We start from the raw sequence: 22,288 nt of genomic DNA, 5'->3' as shown, positions 1-22,288 counted from the left end.
TGTTTCGAATTTCAGAGACGTCGTTCAAATCGTTGATGACGAGATTTAGTTTGTGACTTGCACAGTGGAAAAATAGTGCCTTCGGGAACTGTTTTTGTATAATTTTGTTCACTCCAGCTTCTTTTCCAGCCATTGTAGAGCATCCATCGTACCCCTGTCCAACGAGGTTCGAAAGAATCAGTCCGACATTCGTCAAAAGCTTCAAGATTGCCGCGGCGATGCAAGCGGAGTTTAATTGCTCCAGCTCTACAAATCCCAAAAACTGCTCTCGAACGCACACTTCGACTTCCGCCTTGTCAATAAAGCGAACGCCCATAGACATCTGCTCTTTTCCTGAAATATCTGCAGTTTCGTCAGCAAGAACGGAAAAAGCAAACGCTTTGTTAGTTTCGGTAACTATCTGCTCTCTCAGGATGTCGCCACAGATTGTGATGATCTCGTTCTGGACGCGGACAGAAGTGTACTTGGCATTGCCAGCAGAAGAAGCGAAGTGCTCCTGAAGTAGAGTATCTCCAGCTTCTACACGAAAGTCAAGCAGATCATTGAAGACTCCACTATCGGACTGCTTGCCGCGAATCGGCAAGTCATGCGTCGCGCAAAAGACAATGGTGGAAACTATTGGAAATAGTTTCTCACGGTTCCTTTCAACTTGCGCGTGCAGTGCTCTGTTCAGCTGCTGTACAACGGGTAGCTGCTTGCCTTTCATCATATCCATAAAGTTCTGTGAGGCCGTCATTGCCTCCTGGTGCCATTGGGATTTTACGTGATCCCTGCACGCCTCGTGCATTTTTCTGTAGTTACTGAAAGCGCGCACGATAAAACTACCTTGAGTACCCCGGTGAACACGCGGAGGAAAAATGACGCAAAAACGACAAAAGGCGCCTTTCGCTGTCGCTGAGTACGCAAGCCAGGGGGCGTAATCTCCCAGCCACTGATGTCGAAAAGGCCTCTTTCCAGGTGTTACATCCTTCTTAAAATCATATGTGACATTTGGCGACCATGGCTTAGTAAGAAGACGTAACTTCAAAAAGTCCGGTATGCCAGTGAGTTTAGCTTTGCCTAGAAACTCTCCTAAGTCATATTCTTGAGGCAAGTTATTTGTTTTCTTGATGTTGTCTCCGGACTTCGATCCCAAGCAAGGAGAAAGGGAATCGTTTCGGCTTACTGCGTGACCGGAGCTCGCTGGTGGAGTTCCTTCCATGGAGACGACGACGCCGGCTACTGTCCGGTGATGAAAGGTTGCATCGCTCTGGTCAAATCCGGACTTGAATCCCAAGAAAGGAGAAATGGAATCATCTCGGCCTGCTGCATCACCTGAACTCACTGTTGACAGAGTCCCTTCCATGGAGTCGACGACATCAGCTACTGTCCGGTGATAAAAGCTTGCATCACTCTGTTCAAATGCTACACCGTTGTCACATGTCACACCAGAATCTGCAGGGGCGCATTTGGATAATGCTTCGTCAGACAACCGCTGACGCTTGAAGAAGCGTCGAATATCCATCATTCGGGACCGCGCGAGACAAAGCTGGCTATGGAGTTCCTCGGGGTTGGTAGTATTAAAAATATATACACATTGATTGGAAAAACGGTTGAATGCGTACGTTGAAAACAAAAAATGACTATGTATGCAGCGAAAACTTATTTACAAGATAAATGCACGCTCGCAGCTTCATACACCTCGCTCCATCTTGCTCGCGCAACCGCACAGTCGAGTATTTGCACACACACTACTCGCCGCCCGTCGTTTTCTCGTCCGCTGTCTTGGTTGTTCTCAGCTTCGTTGACAACCGGCCACTAAAAACACCGAAGCACAAACAAAGAGGCGCGCACACGCAAGGAACGCCGCGCGACTTCCGAGGGGAAGGGACACTCGCCACTCCGGTCGGAAAATTTGTTTTGTGTGTTTTTATGAGGTTCAGAGCCCCAAAACGACTCAGGCTATGAGGGACGGACGGTCTCTTTACCATGCACTGACATCGCACAGTACATGGGCGCTGTTGGGATTTGAGGCCCAGCCAGAGGTGACAGGCGAGCCAGGCAGGCGCCATCGGGCTGCCTTGACCAAAGGCGCTGGTTTCCGGAGAAGACGCAAGGAACGCTGGTGTGGGGGCGCCTCTGGAGACTGCGTCGCCGTGAACAAAAGCAGCTAATCCCCTTTGCCGAAAATTCTGAAAGCGGCGCTTGTACCGAACTGCGCTCTCCCGTGGATCGGAGGAGACAGCGAGCGGCGGCGGCGCCAACTCATCGCCCGCTTGCCCCTGAGCAGTCCGACAAAGCGGGGATGGACACGGCTGATTTTTCCCTCCCTCCTGAAGAATTCATCGGTGGCCGGGGTGTGCACTGTCTGCCTCCGTGTCGCTATCTCTCTAGAGATCAAAGAAACAGGCACACATCTCAAGACGGCTCGAAACACATGCTCGCCGGTGCCGCTGTATGTCTGCAACGACGCGTCCCCGGACGCGGCACTTTGCAGATGTGACCCAAAGCGTGGAAGCAGGGCCGCTTTTACTCTTTTGGCTGAGCGCACCGCCGCCCCTGACGTGCGGCCATCACTCACGGTTCGAGTGAGTGATTTTCCAGGGGGGTGCAGCCGCCCCCCCTTGCCCCCCCCCCCCCCCCTCCGGACGCCCATGCAAGTTCCACCATGTTGATGAACCACTAGCTCCTGCAGTATGCATTCCACATCATTTCAGCATGACAGCACGCTTTATTTCGGCAGTCCAAGCGCAACAGTAGCTTCGGTAGGAAACACCTGACGAACAGAAATTTTCTCGCTGTGTGAGCGAACGAAGGCACACTGAACAGAGCGACAGAGCTTGCGTGTGGCGCGAATTTAACGTGCCAACTTTGACCACAAGAACCACTACCATCGAGTATGGGTTGCATTCCTCATAACAGGTAGATTCACAATTTCGACTGTCCCATATGTCACAATGGTGAAGTAAGGAAAGTGCCAGTGGTTAAGCGGATGTTTTTGTTGAAATGGTGACCACCTGAGTAGCTTGAGGAGACAAAGCTTGACTGGGCCTCATCGCTTCATGCTTGGTGCCAAGCATGAAGATTTCGCACAACGCCAGCACACAGTGAGAAGAGGCAAGCTGAGGCCCATGCAGAAACAGCATGCGAAGGCCAATGTAGCAGGGACGCCGATTAAGCAGTGCGTAGGGTGCTTTGATGCATCGTTCCATATTGAAGCAGGTAAATGATGACAATGACCGATTGAACAAGTGGAAGGAGACGAAGACGACAAAGAAGTTCTGGCTGCGTTCTTTGTGCCACTCGCAGCTGTTCCCTTCGCTTTTGTAAATAACTGTAGATATATTCTTTCCCGCAACAATATCGAGGCACCCTAGCCATGCGCTGATCTTTTTTCATCCCGCCCACAGCTGATGGGAGAATTACATTCTGAGTTTTTTGCGCAAAAGACACGACACAAAAGGAACGAGGTAGACAGGACAAGCGCTTACTAACAACTCAGGTGTTTATTGACGGAACATTTGCTTAAATACAGCAGCTGCTCTTATCTTGTTTGATAAGAGCAGCTGCTGTATTTAAGCAAATGTTCCGTCAATAAACACCTGAGTTGTTAGTAAGCGCTTGTCCTGTCTACCTCGTTCCTTTTGTGTCGTGTCTTCGCGCAAAAAACAACCCAGAATGCTTAGGCACCAACTAGCCTGCAAAAACATACTCGCGAGAATTACATGTTCTTGTGAACTATCTTTTTTTTTTTTTGCAGCAAAAAAGGAACTAACATTTACTGGCACTGCAACATTAACGCCTCAAGATGAGTTAACCCCGCTCAAAGAGCCTAAAAGTAAAGAAGGTTTTCCACTAACATCTAAAGTAGAACTTCACCTTCCTTGAGCTTGCATTGCTGACAAGCTCTCACCTACGCACTAACATAGGAATTGTGCGATTACGGTGATTTGTGTACTTTCGATTGACAGTCGCTAAGTAGCTGACAATGTGCGTATTTAATGTCCGCAAAGAGGCTAACACCTGCGCTCTTCTCTGCTTCCAGTCATGAGGCGCCAATTTTCTTGCACTGTCGAACCTTTTACTCACATTGAACGTGCACTGACACGATCAGTCGCAATTTTTAGCCCTAGTGAAAGAGCTGTGCATTCAGAAGAGAAGGCATTTCCACGCAGAGATCAAAGGAGCTGGCTGCAGCACAAAACGCATCTGTTTATCCGCGTCTTGAAGCATGCGTAGCAGCCAAGTGGCTCGTAAACATGGCCGCCGTAGCAGCAATCTCAATGACCTGACGTCATGTCCAAACTATGCATAGCCTAGTATGGTTCACATTGTTCTCAAAGCGGCGTTGCAGATCTACCAATGCAGTGTAACTGCCAGCAGACAGCAATGAAGCTGGACAGGTTGCATGACTTTTGCAGAGTTGTTCTTTTCGTTTTTGTTTTATGTTGATTGTCCTAGAAATCATCTGATAGCCACTCGATTCTAGTCTCCATACATATCATTTTTACATACCTCTGCTTCTTCTCAGCAGTATTGCGCACCTAACCTTCATTTCCAGAAGCACCTCTGACACTTTCGCTTCCTTTCTGCACGCAGATATGAGGTGCATTCAGTGGTAAGCTGGAGCTGGATTTTTTAATTTCTTTTACAGAAGGTTTAATCAAGGTACTAAAATAATTACATTGCTAGTACTCAACACAGCCCTCTTTTAAGTTTATTTTTTTGCCAGTTCTTGGCAAGTGCCACTATATTGTGAGGAACAATTATTGTTTAAAATCGGTTAGTAGCCGGTCATGCATTCCTCAGTGAACTTTCTGGTTGTGGGAGCCCATTACGCTTTACACATTTTGAAGCAGGACAAACACAAGCAAACTCAGTGGCGTGAGGTTGATCGAATACAAAAGATGTGGGATGCCTCAAAACTGCACTTCCTCAGTAGTTGACACAGTCTGCGAAGCAGTCTGTGGCATAGAATAGTTGCAGCGGAGACTGTTGTTGGCAGCCAGTGCCATTTCCAGCGAATAGCAGGCTTGAGCTGGCCCTGAGCTGAGTGTAAACAGTCACACTGCCTCCTCTAGGCATGTGTTGTTCTAATATCAGGCCCTTGTGTACCGAGAATAAAGTCAACATCAGTTTGCCTGCAGATCACTTATGTGCAACCTTGTGGGTTTTGTGAATGTGCTGTGGCACCACTCCATGCTTTCACCTAGATTAGAAGTAAACCCAGCTGCGATTATGTAAACAAATCGATGCTTTTTAGGCATGTTATAGCATTTATGCTTGCGAAACCAGCAAACGAAAGTTGCCACTCGCCAGAAAAGCCAAGGGATTCATTAAGAAAATAAATGAATTCCGGCATTTCTTTCGTATACATGTCGTGGTATATCTCTACGCAAATGACTTCAGCACATTTATTTACATCCTCCGTATTTGTGGAAATTTTTGCTTGTATAGGCAAGATTTGATAGCGTTGTGGTCACGTTTGCATATGTGGACACAGTGCCTGAAGAAGGTATAAAAAAGAAAGATTGAAATCATTGCAGTTGGCTGGTGGAAATGGCCTGTGGCAGTGACAGCTGTATTTAGTTTCTTGGCCATTTCCAGCTTATGAAACCTCTATTCAGTCAAAGTTGCTGTTTTGCAATTAGAACGCAGTAATCAGTCGATATAGGCATACTTCACTTTGACCTTGGTGTTCTTTTCAACTCTGTTCACATTCTTATGTCTGCAGCTGTATGCATCAGCAGCCATTGTATGGGTGAAAGATTGCGCCCTCTAGCTTTGCACCCACGCAGTAACTATTTGGAATAATTCTTTCAATGAACTTCCTCTTTATATCTGCATGTGATGAAACTGCACCTGCTTTCTCTCCGGCTACTGATGCATGACAGGTGCGTGCCAGTGGCCTGAAAAACCTTGTCATTTTTCTGTATGCCTCTTTTCTTAAATAATTACATAGCTCATACAAAATATATGTAATGGTGAATGGTGTTGAATGGTAATGGCCTGTACACCCTACCTGATCAAAATTATGCCTATTTTTCTAGCACCTCTTCCTGACAGCTCAACGAGAGCCAAAGCTGGAGATCCTTGCTGTGGACCGGTACGATGTGTGCCGTGTTCGCGGCATACAAGCACTGGCTTTTGTTTTGAGCCGCAGCGGTTCATCGAGTCTCGACCGACTCCCGCTGGTGTCTACGCTCGTACATCGCAGCAGCCGCCGAATTCATGCCCTCGCCCCAGAGTTCGGTCTCCTTCCCGACTGCCTCGTTGAGCTTCCTTCCATGGCACAGGCGAGTTCCCCTCATCTAACCCTTCAGCAGCCCCGTGCGCCGACTAGTTTCCATGGCGCTCCAGCTGAAGACGTTGACGACTGGCTTGAGCAGTTTGAACACGTGGCCAACTTTAATCAGTGGAGTTGTGCCATAAAGCTGCGAAATGTGTACTTCGCGCTGGAAGACGGCGCAAAAACCTGGTACTAGAACCGGGAGGCCGGTCTTCAAAGCTGGGATGGCTTCCGCCAGCAGCTGCGCGATACGTTTGCCAGCCCCGACCACTGCGATCGAGCGCGCCGCCTCCTGGAAGCCTGTATCCAAAAGCCCAACGAGAGCGTCGCCATGTTTGCCGAGGACGTGATCCGTCTTTGTCGGCTGGCTGATCCCGACATGACGGAGGCCGCAAAGTTGCAACACCTGATGCAGGGGATAAAAGAACATCTTTTCGCTGGTTTGGTCCGGAATCCCCCCAGACCATTGCCGACTTTATCAGTGAAGCAACCCTCATTGAGCAAGCCCTGCAGCAATAACGAGTCTGGGTGCATTCAGCCCTTCTTTATTCACCAGCATGTGCACATGCTCAAATGAGCTACAGCAAAGTTGCAAGCAAGGCCTGCATTGATGTTAAAAAACCAACACGAGCAATAAAGGCGCTCTAAAAAACATTCTTGGAAAACTTTGTCCTCGCCTTTACTTTTTTTTTTTGGGGGGGGGGGGGTGTATTTCCTTTGAATGAATGGTTTCAACTGCAGACAACATAGCCAAAAATCAGGCCTATGGAAGTAAAATACGCAGAGACTTTTGGTCTTGCAAAACTCAACCTCATCAATTTGTGATGGCCAATGAAATACTACACCCGTTAAGATATAGAAAGTAATTTTCACTACTGTTTTTGGACATTGTGTGAGTAGTAACCTGATATAACCGGTACATATTTGTTGTTCACAGAATATATCACTGAAGTAAGTCTGAAGCAAGCTGACACTGTTTTCTCATCTGCAGCTGCAGCGGTGGTGTGCCTCACCATCTGTTGCAGCTGTACATAGTCCAAACAACAGCCCACACATTTTTCAAGATCACTCTGCATGCATATTACTCTGCCAACGGCGCAGCGGAGCTGAAACACAATAGGTGATATGCAAAATTACCTGTACGTCGGCCAACACTAAGTGCAAAATTTCGGCCGCCATCTTGGTCACGTCGAGAACCACGGAACATTGTTGGCACCGTACACATGCTCCGTGCGCCCGGAGCAGCCGTAGTGTCTTTGCGTGCTGAAGTTTTTTGCGCAACGTGCGGCGTTGACATGGCAGAACATCGGCGTTTTCCGAACTCTGACCACGAGATGTGGAAAAACGATTTAGAAGACCTTCCGCATTTGCATTACCAGACTTGTGTTCGTCGGCAGGGTCGTCGTGTTGCCAGCAGAATAAGTCATACATATTTGCTGTCGAAGCGTATACGCTCCCTTCATCGGTATCTACCAACGCCTGCGACTCAAGGTGCATACGCGTTATTTATAGGATTCCTTGTAAACACTGCTCCAGCCAGAGGCCACTTGCACGAACGTTTTTACTCTAGCGTGCGCTACTCGCGAGCGGGGACAGTCAGCGATATCGTATATAAAGAGTAAAAAAAAAGCCAACAAAAAGATACTGCTTACTCCTGAGCAGCACAGAACATGCGACTGCAAATGCTGACTGTACAGTTCTTGTGAGGACAGGGTTCCATGGCGCAGGGCTTGTGTAGTCCCATGGCAAGTTGCGCACCGTGCTCATAGCTACACACGATCCCGGCGTGACATTCTCGCGTCTTGGCCACTGCCCATGACGTGCTGCTTTCTAAATTACGCGACAGCGGATGCAGCTCGTTCGGTTATAAAGCCGCCGGCCTCGTAGTAGTAGTCCGCACCACGCGTCGGAAATATTCCTTTCGGGTGACCTCCCAGATACGAGAGACAGGCGTCATTTCCTTTCCTGAAGACCAATTTTCATTACATTTTCCTGCCCTTACAGTGCGGTTCAGGTGTCCACCGAGATATGAGAGACAGGCGTTGTTCTGTTTCCTGTGGGAAAGGTTCGGGTGTCCACAGAGATGCGAGAGTCGGGCATCATTGCCTTTCCTGCTGGAAAGGCATTGCACGGAACAGGCGATGGCGTTCTGTTCCACGGACTCCTTGGCAACGCTGCAACAAGCTCTCGCGAAGCTTAAGCATCCTCCATTTTTTTTTATGTATGGATGGATGGCATGAAATGATTACTCATAGACCCCACTTCACCATGTAATCTTTCTGCACAGAAACGTTCGCGTTACCTTCTACATATGACCTTTGTGTCTGCTATACAAATTATATAACGATAAACAACACGTTCTCGTGTGGTACCCTGTACATTGATTGAGGCATGCCTCAAGTCTTAAATGCGAAAGCAATGCATTGTTTCGCCATAGCTTACATAGCCTCTTTCCTCTCATTTGCATACTTACAGTGGACACACCGGTCATACCTCAGTACGACTAATGCTGAGCTGTAGTTGAGCCAAAATTTGCATGAATTTATCAGAGCAAGGCATGCATATGCATTGACTAAAAGCCATGATTTATTCATAGGCTTCATGAGAAATTTGCTGTACAACGAATAAGTGAAATCATTCTGTGTACTTAAAATCTTTTATTTGTTTCGTTCACAGACTCGGCATCATCTATGCGAGGGCTACTTGCTTTCGAAGCCAGAAAAAGATGGGCTGGCCGTACAAGGTCCTTTTGGCATTTTTAAACAGTGGTTCAATCACTGATGCGACCTGCGAGTGCGCTGCTGGAACAAGTGGACCATGTAGCCACATTCTTGTTGCCATGCGGCTCATGATTTTGCTAAAGAAAAAAGGATTTAAAGAAGCACCACCAGAGCTAGCTTGCACTGAGCTCCCTCAGCAATGGAGGCGCCCTCGACAGCACAACATCAGACCGATGAGCGTGCTAGACATTGATTGGAGGTGCCCTCGTGAAGGCGGCACACTTCTGCCAACACCAGCATTGGTGTATGGTGCTCGAGCAAAGAAGCTGAAGGAGCAGCAACAGCTGGACAGTTTTCACAAGCTGGGCGAAAGTCTCCATCAACTTGGAAGGTTTGATTTGGTTTGGTTTTATGGGGTTTAACGTCCCAAAGCGACTGAGGCTATGAGAGACGCCGTAGTGGAGGGCTTCGGAAATTTCGACCACCTGGGGTTCTTTAACGTGCACTGACATCGCACAGTACACGGGCCTCTAGAATTTCTCCTCCAAAGAAATTCTAGCCGCCGCGGCCGGGATTGAACCGGCGTCTTTCGGGTCGGCAGCCGAGCACCATAACCGCTGAGCCACCGCGGCGGCTCAACATGGAAGCAGTGAATTCGCTGCTGTCCTGTGTGCTGCAAAGGGGCCTTTCAGTGAAACAAAACTGGGAATGGTGCCTTCTGGTTCACCACTGCCCTACCAGCCAACAAAGCTGTCTGCAGGCTTCAAGACTTGGAAATATTCCAGTGGGAAGTGGAGCATTTGCACCAGTTCCAGAGCTATTCTTATTTGACGGAGCTGTGCAGCATACCTTTCCCAACACATTCAGTGAAGATGAATGGAGTATACTGAAGGTAAGTGTAACTTAAATCTAGTACCTCAAATTAGTTTTCATCTTCGTGCAGTTTTGCGAACTGCAACCTTGTAATATGGTTGTCTGAAATTGTGCAAGCATGCACACCGCTGCCTGCTATGTAGCTATTAGAGTTCTTTGTAGAGTTGAACATAAGGCAGATGCATCTGTAAAAACAGCAGACTTCAATGACGCATGAAGAAGAGTACATCGTGGAGCATTGCGAGGCTTAACCCCAATAAAAGGAAAGAGATCACGGAACTTATTTCTACCCCAGTCAAGACCAACAACAAAAATGAGGCACCCAACAGCAAGCTGCTAGAAGTTGCTAGTTTACACTTTGAGCTGAATTCAAGGCAACAGGCACACTTGAGCCTGTTCAAGGCAACAGGCACAAAGTGCATGCTGGAAGGAGGGCCGGCTCAACAGATTAACTGCATCCTGCTTCGGCAGGGTACTGAAGAGGGACCAGTGGACCGACAAAGGCCTGCGGAACCTTATTGACCCAAAGGACTTGTTCTGTGTCCGTGGAATTCAGTGCGGCCGGAGAAACGAAAGTGCTGCCTCAGCCAGATACTGTGCTACTATGAGGCGCCTTGGCCATCAAATCACTCTTCAGCACTGCGGATTGGTGGTACACCCGACATCTCCATGGCTAGGCACCAGCCCCGAAAGGCTTGTGTATGACCCAGAAGAGCTGACATATGGAGTCCTAGAGGTCAAGTGTCCATGCTCTCTAAAGGACAGCGAGTCTAACTAAGCTAGGTCAGCAGGGTTCTGCATAACTTTTGCTGAAAATGATGAGCCAAGTCTCAAGAGAGACCACGAATACTATGCTCAAGTAGTTGGCCAAATGGCTCTCACAGAATGCCAGTGGGCGGACTTTGTTGTCTGTTCAGAAAAATGGACTGCCATAGAGCAGATCCGTTTTCATGAAGCAGAGTGGGCATGCATGATGACACAGCTGGACAGCTTTTTTTTTACTCAAATGCTGCCACATGTTGTACGCAGACACAGTGGCACGTAAAGACTTAACAAAAGTCAGTGAATGCTTAGGAATGTGTTACTAGTGAATATACATGCTACACCTACAAGTTTTGTCTCCTTATTCAATTGCTCTGAATAACATGATACAGAGAAGTATTGTTAAAGTATGCAAAATATGCAAGCAGCACAACAAAACAAGGAAGTAATGAAAAAAACATCCATACATCACAAAAGACATCATTACAAATGTAGCAGTGCCAGAAATATAAATATAAAATAGTGAATAAATGAGTAAGAACTACAGCCCGACATGTTAACAGAAGACTCTTTTCTTACCATTACATACAAAACATGCCGCTTACTACTGCGATCCTTTGGAACAAAAGATTTCGAGAGGGCACTTTGGTGATCTAAAGTGCGATGAGGAGAAAGCTTTTCGCGCAACGCTCACCAGGGTCCTTACGCTAGACGAGGAGAACTGCATATGCAGTGACAGGAAGTCGGCGTAGCATAAGTGGTTGGCACGCTCAGCTATGGAACGGAAGGATGGTGGTTAGGATCTCGCCGTCCACAAGATTTTAGGACTTTTTTTTCTTATCGAGTGACTCATCAGTGCACAAATTTTCGCTCCATGAGCCTAGAAAAGCTTTCGCCTTAAATGTGCCTATAAATAGCATGCTAGCACAATGTACCAGTTTTCTATGAAAGACCTGTATGCAGTAATAAATGAATACCTTAATTCACTTCTGATCTGCAGTCCAGTGGGTCACAAAGGAAATGAATCTGGACATACAAAGTCCACAAACCACATGAAAATGAGAGCACTAGAGTTATTAATGCAATATCATTTTTAATTTTATTTGAATGCCAGTCTCCGCCTGCTTCTCTCTGAGCTAGGCAGTAGGCATGGCCATCCTGGCTGCTCTCACAGTTTGAGCATCCTCTGCCACAAGCCACTTTTAACGCAATAGCTGGGTACGCTACCTCTACACCACCAAGGAAAACTCTTTCAGTGAATATAAACAGACTTCTTACAAGCACTCCGCCTCGTACAATGTGTACATCAGACTACAGCTACCACTACTAGCTATCACTCTGATAGAGAAGTGTGGTTTTCAGATAGGTTCAGCCTCATGTTTCGTGTGGTTTGCGGACAATGTGCACCCAACTTTGCCAGTGGGAGCTCAACACATTTTATGCTTGGTACTAAGCGGAGAATAAAAAGAGGTAAGCAACACTATCGAGGTTTCATAGTAGAAGAAAAACTGAGCATAAAAGAGTATGTCAGCAAATAGAACACATCAATGTGATGGCATAAAGTATACAGGTCTTACTACCACAACGTACATCAGAAGCATGTCAAAGCACGGGCTGCATTAGCATTGTGCCTCATCTCAAGTGCTTTAAATGCTGTCGCTGTACAAAGCATACCATGTAGAAAAGTGCTTCACATGTATTACATATATAAAGCACAGTGACAAATGTCAGACATCATTCGTATGGCTATGCCTTAAAGGGACACTGAGGAGAGCTCTATTAATATTTTTTTTATAGCAAAATCCGATAGTTCGGCATTTCATGGCTTTGTTGCCACTTGGCCGGCAGCAAAAGATGCATTTATTTCTAAGAAATTTGGATTCGAAGTTGAAAAAGTTTTTCCCGCCGCTCTGATTCAAACTTGGGATTTCGCTATGACGACACAGGACTAAGTGACGTGAAACATGACGTGCACATGACGTAGCGCAGACTCCGTGATTTCTGGCGGCCAGCAGTGCGGCCCAGTAGCAGCCGAAAAGAAAGCTACCGCCGGCCGCACGTTGAAGGCATCTATCGGCTATTGCGGCCGTCGCTTCATTTACGTTTGCACTGGCGTTTTGCCAGCGTTACAATGGATCCCGTTCTCGAAGTCGTCAACGAAGTTCTCGCAAATAGACACCTTTAGCATACCGTGAGCCCGCATACCGCGTTGAGCAGGCGCTGATTGGTCCCGGCGCTGCAGGGGCGCGCGTAGCTGTCGGGTACGTGGCGCCATCTGGCGACGTCAAGGAGATTTGCGCATGCATTTGCTGCGCCTCAGTGATTCATGGCGTCGCGTGTCGTAGTGTTGCTAGAACTATTGGTTCTAGCAACACTGTTTTGTCCTATGATGTCATGAAGCTTGTACTTGCGAGTTTGGTCTGTGGCGGCGATACCTGTATTTTGGTTCTTGCTCTTTTCTACGTTACAAGAGCTTTGTTGTCAGTATGAATGGCGTGTTTGTAATCAGGAGCTGGTATTCTGTCGATGCAAGTAAACTTCAATTTCTCCTCAGTGTCCCTTTAATGGCACAAATTGCACAAGACTTGAATAAAGCAATGCTCACAATAGTCAACAGTATACAACACGAAAGAACTCTAGAATGGAGAAAGCACTTATGGACATGCATAACACTGGAACAACAAGCTTCGCCGCTGCAGTGGCTCAGTGGTTATGGTGCTCGCCTGCTAACTAAAGATGTGGGTTCGACTCCGTCCACGGCGGTTGCATTTCGATCCAGGCGAAATGCTGGGGCCCGTGTACTATGCCATGTCAGTGCAAGTTAAAGAAGTTCAGGTCGTCAACATTTTCGGAGCCCTCCACTGTAGCACCCCTCATTGCTTGAGTCACTTGGGGATGTGAAAAGCCATGAAAAACAATGAACTTGCAGAACAGGCTACGTAAAACAAGCCGAGTTCGTACAAAGCTCGTTAGAAGGGATAAAGCACAATAAATACGAGACAAGCTGGAGCACTGCCTCAATTCATTCAGGCAGATAAATGTAGGAAGAGCAACAAATACAGAACAAAAATCGGGGACACTTTGTTGACCTAAAGTGCGGTCAGGCGAAAGCCTTAAGCGTGGTGTTGCTGCTTGTGTCACTGATGTGTGGTTAAGATGTTAAGCTTCGCCTCTAAGAGTGGAACGCGACAGCGTCTTGCAACGCTCCCAGGGAGTCCATAGAACGCCATCGCCCATTTGGTTCTACGCCTCGCTCGTCGGTAAATTGGTTTTTGAGGAAAGGAATGTATCTGTCTCTCATATCTCGGTGGACACCTAAACCTCGCCAGAAGGGAAGGGAGGAAGATGGGAGTGAACGAAGACGCCTTATTCACTAGATGCGCCTTTGTTCATTCCAAACAATTGAGCTGGCATAGCGGAGTGGTAGCGTGCTCGTCTCGCACTCCGGAGACCGGAGTTCGATTCCCGAGCTCGGCCAATTTCCTACCCGGCTTTATTTATTTATCTGGTCTGACTAGAAAGGTTAATTATGCTAATTGGTTAAGTAAGCAATTAACTAAACTCAGTCCCACTTACTTGGAGCATCACTATACGATCCCTTTAATTGGTTGCATGGTTACTAGCCAAAGTACAATTGGCGCCATTTGAAATTCGTGCACTGTGACGTCACGACCGTTTCGACTAATTGAAAAGCGTGACATTTCTGTCGACAACCCCTGCTTACAACGATGAGGCATTAAAGGCTTCCGCCTTAAAAAATAGATAACAGTGCTGCAAATGCAGCGCTGTGTAGCCTACTTTGTGTTATTAAGTCTTCATTGCACACGTGCTGTTTATCTGCCATGATAAGCTCGCATGGAGCTATTATGAAAATGCATCGGCATTGTTTTGGCACTGAATTAGAGAACTTTGGAAATTTGTGAGGATAGCTACTACAGTCCAAATTTGATTAATCACTGGAGCTAGAGTAAGAAGGATTGGTCGGTCAAAAATATTGCCGTGAATCTTTGTAGCGTTTGATCATGCTTCAAGACTGCCGACCCGCCGCTTTATCGCTTCGTTTGTGACGCAAGACGCGCCTAGATTCATCTTGATTGATCGCATCCAGGCGGAGCCGTTTCTACATTGTTCCAGAGTGTTCTAGTAACTTGCCGTGCTTTATCTCGAACGTTCGCTATCAGATTTAAAAAGAGCACGGCCGAGAGCGGCGGGGATTCTGTTCGACGACCGCCGAGCACGCTTGTTACTACGCCGCCGCCGAGTGATTCAGTTCTTTGCAGGCGCAAGTCAGCCCAAATAAAGAGTTTCGTTTGGATGCAATTCTCGCTGTTTTCTTGTTCACCGGACTGCAGTCACAACTACGCGATGATATGACACCCCTTGATTCAAAATTCCGCAAGTGCGCTTTCCCGCATAACAATGTTGCCCCCAACAAGATGGTGGACCATGCGTTTCCAGCTGAAACAAAGCAAGAAAGACTGGTTTTTTTGTTTGATTCTTCCAAAATACGTTTCTTACATTCTATCCACACCTTTAGCGCCTGTCCTGAAGCCCATGTAGTTCCTTTATAGCGAAGTCGGCCATCTTGTTAGGGGCAACATTGTTATGCGGGAAAGCACACTTGCGGAATTTTGAATATCCCCTATTCTCTGCTCCACGTGTATCCTGAATGATGCAGCCTCTTTAGTTTCCTGCACCTGGCCTCTTGAAAATGTACCGCCTCTTAAAAGTGCGGGTGTGTTCAATTTCACGCTTCTTTTTCAAAAAACCATCAATAACAAACCCCTTGTCTGCCATCACACAGTCATTCTCTTCAAAATCTAGCTCCAGATACCCACTCCTTACTACACACACTCTGTCAGAAGTGGAGCCTGTAAAGAGCTCGGACACAAATGTTACGAGCCCATTAGGAGAAACCCCTATGAGTCCTTTGAACGTGTTCGAGGATTTGTAAGAGGAGTAGGTGCTCGACTGAAGTGACAGAGATGATGGAACTTCACAGAGAATCTCCGTGGCATCTAGGATCACTCTTGTTGAGGCACAGTTCCCAACAAACACAGCTGGCATGTGCTCATTAATCACGTTTCTAGCCGCCCACAAGGGTCAACTGCCCAATTTGCTATACAGAAAATTCAGCCAGGATGTGCATATTCTTGACACTGTAGACTGTGCGATGCCAAACCTATGTGCTAGGTCAGCCTCAAACAATCCGAGACGCAGCCTAACCAAGACTAAGAAGAGCTGATTCTCAGTGCTCAACTTCCTCTTGCAGCCCTCTGCAGACCTAGCCCAACTGTTGCCCTCAGAACACAGAACATTGCAGCCATCGTCCCCAGGTTCCAGGAAGACCAGGAGACATATGAAGCGCTCATAGCTTAGCAGCCGACTATAGAAATGCACATCTTCATCACAATCTTTGAAATGTTCAATAGAAAAAGCAGATGTTCTTTCTTTCTCTAAAGTAAGCTGGTTAGCCATGGCAGCTTTCTCTGTTCGCAGTTCACGAACTTCAGCCCTTGCTGACTGCAGTTGTTCTTTTAAAAGACCACACCACACTGTTTTGCTTCTCGACAATGGCAACAAGATGCTCCCGTGATGCGATTGATCTGAAGATGCAATGATGGTGTCTCTAGAAGTATGAGGGGGTACCCAAAAGAAACCGGACTAAATTTTTTGGTCGGCAAAGCTTCTGTGGTACCGCGTTTTGCCACTAGGAGCGCATAGAACGAACATTCCAGAGTCAGTAAGCCGAGTGCCGTCGTTGAAGGAGGTCAGACTAGTTTAGGCAGAGGTTTAGAGTGACGACTGTTTTGTGTGAATGTCGTTTTTGCAATGGCTGATTTCCGTGAACAGCGTGCGCCGGTGAAATTCTGATTTTTGCTCGAAAAAAGTTGAATGGAAACTCTTGAAATATTAATAAAGACGTATAAGGACGATGCTATGGGGATAACTCAAGTGTTCCTGAATCGAATCCTGAATCAAAGCAACAATCATGCCAATGGAAAACTTCAAATTCACCTCGCCTCAAGAAAGCTCATCAGGTGAAACCAAACCTCAAAACAATGCTGATTTGTTTTTTCGACGTGAGAAGAGTCGTCCATTGAGAATTTGTTCCGCAGGGTCAGAAAGTTAGCCAGGCTTTATACTTGGATGTTTTGAAAAGATTGGGCAACAGTGTGCGGTGGAAGCGGCCAGATTTGTGGCGGTCGGGTGACTGGTTTTTCCATCATGGCAATGCCCCTGCTCACACAGCCCTGTCTCTACGACAATTTTGGACCAAAAATGGCATGACCCCTATTCCTCAACCCTCATACTCTCCCGACCTTGCCCCGTGCTACTTTCTTTGTTTCCTAGAATGACAATATAGGTGAATGAAAAGCGTTTCGCTGATGTTGCTGAGGTGAAGAAAAAAACGATGGAGGCACTGTCCAGCATCACAAAAGTTGAATTTAAACAATGTTTTGAAAAATGGAATGAAAGATTCGACAAGCGTATCACTGCAAGTGGGGAATACATTGAAGGAGATTGAAGGTCTGTGCTTAAAATGTGAACAAATAAGTTCAAACAAAAATAAGTCCGGTTTCTTTTGGGTACCCCCTCGTAGACAGCGCCTGTTCTGCTGTCAGACTTGGCGTGTGATCTTGTGCGGGCAGCAGCTGATCCTCCGGCTTGGCGCCTTGCTTAGGTGGCAGTGCTCCACGCTGCTTTGGTGGCTTGTGTCGCACTGTGTCGTTCTTAATGGATCTCTAGCTCTCCAAACTTCCTGGACAAAAGAAGATTTCCGGTACTGCCTCCTCCAATGGGTAGGACTTCCATAAATGCTCCTGGAGTCCTAATATGAAGCTTGGAAGTGAACCCCCTTGGCTCTAAACTTTTGACAAAGACTGTACATGCATAGAACAAGCAAGTGGCATGCTATAACTCTCATATTCTTCTGCAACTTGAAACACAGCAGGCACCTTACCACAAAAATATTTGCACACACACACATGCACGCACACAAAAAAAGGGCAAGGATGCAACAAATGCATGCACAAGCTGGAAGGATGACATTTCCTTTACATGCAGTGTAGCGTGCAACAATCACGCTGTTTCTCTGGGCTGCCAGATGAAACGAGTTTGATATCCAAGTGCTGCAATTTGCAGCTTTCTGCCTGCTAGGATTAGTTTATGCTTGCATCTGGACTTTTAATAACAGAACTCAAAATTGGCTTTGCTTGTCTGATATGAAACGTTAAGAGTAACCATATTTATATACGTGTTGCTGCTGCAGCACTTTAATGCCAATGAGTGGCACCTCCCACTAATGATAAAAATGTTCCATTTAAAGCACCTATTCATGACAAGCACAGGCACTTAGCCTTAAAGGGCAACTGAAGCGGTTTCAGAATTCGATGAGTTTAAGGTGGCCGATTGTGCATAATGTGCAGGTAAAGACTGCGAAATCGTTTTGCTCTAGCATTTGAAATGGTGGCGCAATCGCCGAATAAAGTTGTCATCAGCGGTCAGGTTTCTCTGAAGTGCACAGCGACGAGCAGAGACCCCGATAATGACGTCACGTATGACGGCACTACGTTTCCAGCGAAGAAACAGTCATTCCATGGAAGAAAACCGACGCCATCGAAGATGAAGCTCACGATGCATTGTTTGGCGCCATCTGACGACGCACAGCAGCAGGCAGGCGTAAGCAGCGGACATCTGAAATTTCGGCAACAATGACGTCACTGCCGAGTTTCCTCGCACTCCTCCAACATAGTGAGGAGAAGCCTAAACATCGTCGCGGTTTTAATCGATGATTATGTCACCATTTTAAATGCTAGTCCAAAAATACTTTGCATGCTTTATCTAGAAGCTTGATAGATTCGAATTCTTGAATAACCTTGAATTCTCAAAAAACCGTTTCAGCTTCCCTTTAAAGTAAAATATGCATAGACTATTTGGTTTTACAAGACTCGACCTTATCAATCTGTGATGGCTAATGAAATACTACATCCGTCAAGATACCCAAAGTAATTTTCACTACTGCTTTTGGACATTGTGTGAGTAGTGATCTGATAAAACCGGTACATATTTGTTGTTCAGAGCATATATCACTGAAGTAAGTCTGAAGCAAGCTAACAATGTTTTCTCATCTGCAGCTGCAGCGGTGATGTGCACGACCATTTGTTGCAGCTGTACATAGGCCGAACAGCAGCCCACACATTCTCTAAGATCACTCTGCAAGCATATTACTCTGCCAAGAGCACAGCGGAGCTGAAACACAATTGGCTGAAAGCCACTGCACACGTTTTTTATCATAGCAACCATGTTTGCTGACTCCTCCTGCTCTCCGTGGTGACATAAAATACAATATGGGAGCTGGGGCATCTGTAACAATGTTCGCAGCATGTACACTCAGATCCTGCAAGAAATCCTACTTAGTTCACCTTTAAAGGAACTATGAAATAAATTTATTGAGATTACGTAAAGATGGGCAATCCATCACTCGTCACCCCAAGAATTTTTGAGCTAGCATCAATAACAACGAAGTTATAGACGATTAAAAATCACACTCCTCCTCTCCCCCCTCAACTCGTACGCGCGGGGCACCATAAAAAAATAAACAAAACAGCTCCGGGACTGGGCTCCGCCCATGAATACGTCATTCGCTGACGTTTGGTTTGCGACTTCCGGTTGCACTCCCGAGGAGCAGCGTGCGTCGGCAGCGTCTCTCCGGTCTCTGCGCTTTCTTGGCTCCCGAACTCGCGACAGAAAGAGGCGGCAGAGGTAAATTGAAAACATATGCGCGAAGGCAATGCCCTGGATCGCGCTTGCCCGAGGGGGGCGCGCGGCGGCTCGAGCAGACTTTTTTCACCGCTACCGGAAGTGTGCCCGCGACGTCGTAGCTGCCGCGGCTCGAGCGAATAACAGCGTGTGGTGGCCTGCCGACGTCATGGGACTAGTGACGTCTGTTTTCCCGATTTTGGTTCCAAAATGGCTCCCTACGAAGACACCAAACGGCCCGCGAATTTTAAAAAACACGATTTTTAAAAATTCATAATAAATTGCCGGCTCAGTTCCGAACACTCATACTTAGTGTCAATGCTTCTGAGCATCACCTCTAACATTTACAAGCGGCTTTTAATTCTTTGCATGGTCCCTTTAAGGCACCGCCAGCAAGAAGCATAGTCCTAAACTCTCAGGTGGATGTGTCAACACTGAAATGTTTTTAAATTAGAAGCCTCAGTCCAGTGCCGTGGTAACAAGAGGCATGGCATACTGGTCATCACTGGCATTGTGCAAAGCTGCACTCATAGAGCTAGTAACCAATTTTAAATATTCTCAAAACAACCATCATCAACGTTCTGACATAACTGGGCCCTGAGCCATACTGCTGTGGTATGGCACACAGGGTTTCATGCCCGAAAGTTGGATATTGGCAACAAAGAATGCCCTAGTGGAGGGCTGCAGATTAATTTAGACGGAAGGTATGTGTTCCTTAACGTGCACTGACATCTCGCAGCACACGGGAGTTTGTACACCTTCATCGAACTGTGGCCAGGGTTTGATTGCCCCACCTTGCAGTCAGCAGCCAGAGCCGCAACGGCAGGCCCTTTAACTATATTTCAGTTAGCATCATGGACCGGTGCTGACCAGCAACCTCCTCAGATCAGGCTGAAGGCAAATCAGGCTGAAGGCCTTAAACTTCCAAGTTGTTCATCACAAAGGACACATCTCTTGCCTGTAAGCCCGTGCCATCCCATGAACATGAGCCAACTTTTGGCAAAATGAATTAAAACAGCGATAGTCATTACCTGCAAATCAGGCTGAAGGCCTTAAACTTCCAAGTTGTTCATGACAAAGGACACACCTCTTGCCTGTAAGCACGTGCCATCCCATGAACATGAGCCAACTTTTGGCAAAATGAATTAAAACAGTGACAGTCATTACCTGCAAATCAGGCTGAAGGCCTTAAACTTCCAAGTTGTTCATGACAAAGGACACACCTCTTGACTGTAAGCACGTGCCATCCCATGAACATGAGCCAACTTTCGGCAAAATGAAATAAAACAGTGACAGTCATTACCTGCAAATCAGGCTGAAGGCCTTAAACTTCCAAGTTGTTCATGACAAAGGACACACCTCTTGACTGTAAGCACGTGCCATCCCATGAACATGAGCCAACTTTTGGCAAAATGAATTAAAACAGTGACAGTCATTACCTGCAAATCAGGCTGAAGGCCTTAAACTTCCAAGTTGTTCATGACAAAGGACACACCTCTTGACTGTAAGCACGTGCCATCCCATGAACATGAGCCAACTTTTGGCAAAATGAATTAAAACAGTGACAGTCATTACCTGCAAATCAGGCTGAAGGCCTTAAACTTCCAAGTTGTTCATGACAAAGGACACACCTCTTGCCTGTAAGCCCGTGCCATCCCATGAACATGAGCCAACTTTCGGCAAAATGAATTAAAACAGTGACAGTCATTACCTACAAATCAGGCTGAAGGCCTTAAACTTCCAAGTTGTTCATGACAAAGGACACACCTCTTGACTGTAAGCACGTGCCATCCCATGAACATGAGCCAACTTTTGGCAAAATGAAATAAAACAGTGACAGTCATTACCTGCAAATCAGGCTGAAGGCCTTAAACTTCCAAGTTGTTCATGACAAAGGACACACCTCTTGACTGTAAGCACGTGCCACCCCATGAACATGAGCCAACTTTTGGCAAAATGAAATAAAACAGTGACAGTCATTACCTGCAAATCAGGCTGAAGGCCTTAAACTTCCAAGTTGTTCATGACAAAGGACACACCTCTTGACTGTAAGCACGTGCCATCCCATGAACATGAGCCAACTTTTGGCAAAATGAATTAAAACAGTGACAGTCATTACCTGCAAATCAGGCTGAAGGCCTTAAACTTCCAAGTTGTTCATGACAAAGGACACACCTCTTGCCTGTAAGCCCGCGCCATCCCATGAACATGAGCCAACTTTTGGCAAAATGAAATAAAACAGTGACAGTCATTACCTGCAAATCAGGCTGAAGGCCTTAAACTTCCAAGTTATTCATGACAAAGGACACACCTCTTGACTGTAAGCACGTGCCATCCCATGAACATGAGCCAACTTTTGGCAAAATGAAATAAAACAGTGACAGTCATTACCTGCAAATCAGGCTGAAGGCCTTAAACTTCCAAGTTGTTCATGACAAAGGGCACACCTCTTGCCTGTAAGCCCGTGCCATCCCATGAACATAAGCCAACTTATGGCAAAATGAATTAAAACAGTGACAGTCATTACCTGCAAATCAGGCTGAAGGCCTTAAACTTCCAAGTTGTTCATGACAAAGGACACACCTCTTGCCTGTAAGCCCGTGCCATCCCATGAACATGAGCCAACTTTTGGCAAAATGAATTAAAACAGTGACAGTCATTACCTGCAAATCAGGCTGAAGGCCTTAAACTTCCAAGTTGTTCATGACAAAGGGCACACCTCTTGCCTGTAAGCCCGTGCCATCCCATGAACATGAGCCAACTTTTGGCAAAATGAATTAAAACAGTGACAGTCATTACCTGCAAATCAGGCTGAAGGCCTTAAACTTCCAAGTTGTTCATGACAAAGGACACACCTCTTGCCTGTAAGCACGTGCCATCCCATGAACATGAGCCAACTTTT

The 22,288-nt window shown here is 46.6% G+C and overlaps 3 pseudogenes; 2 read left to right on the top strand and 1 right to left on the bottom strand.

The window, feature by feature from the left end:
• The first annotated feature begins 7,563 nt into the window (after positions 1-7,563).
• Positions 7,564-9,819, top strand: LOC149328354 (uncharacterized; annotated as a pseudogene).
• Positions 9,820-10,067: 248 nt separating this feature from the next.
• Positions 10,068-10,906, top strand: LOC149328353 (uncharacterized; annotated as a pseudogene).
• On the bottom strand, positions 10,788-21,585 carry LOC149328352 (uncharacterized; annotated as a pseudogene).
• Between the last annotated feature and the right edge of the window lie 703 nt (positions 21,586-22,288).

This window comes from Amblyomma mixtum, chromosome 9 (genome assembly GCF_055824585.1).
Source record: "Amblyomma mixtum isolate Tamu chromosome 9, ASM5582458v1, whole genome shotgun sequence".
Taxonomy (NCBI): Eukaryota; Metazoa; Arthropoda; class Arachnida; order Ixodida; family Ixodidae; genus Amblyomma; species Amblyomma mixtum.
The sequence above is the reverse complement of the archived record's forward strand: the minus strand, read 5'-3'. Positions and strand labels throughout refer to the sequence as shown.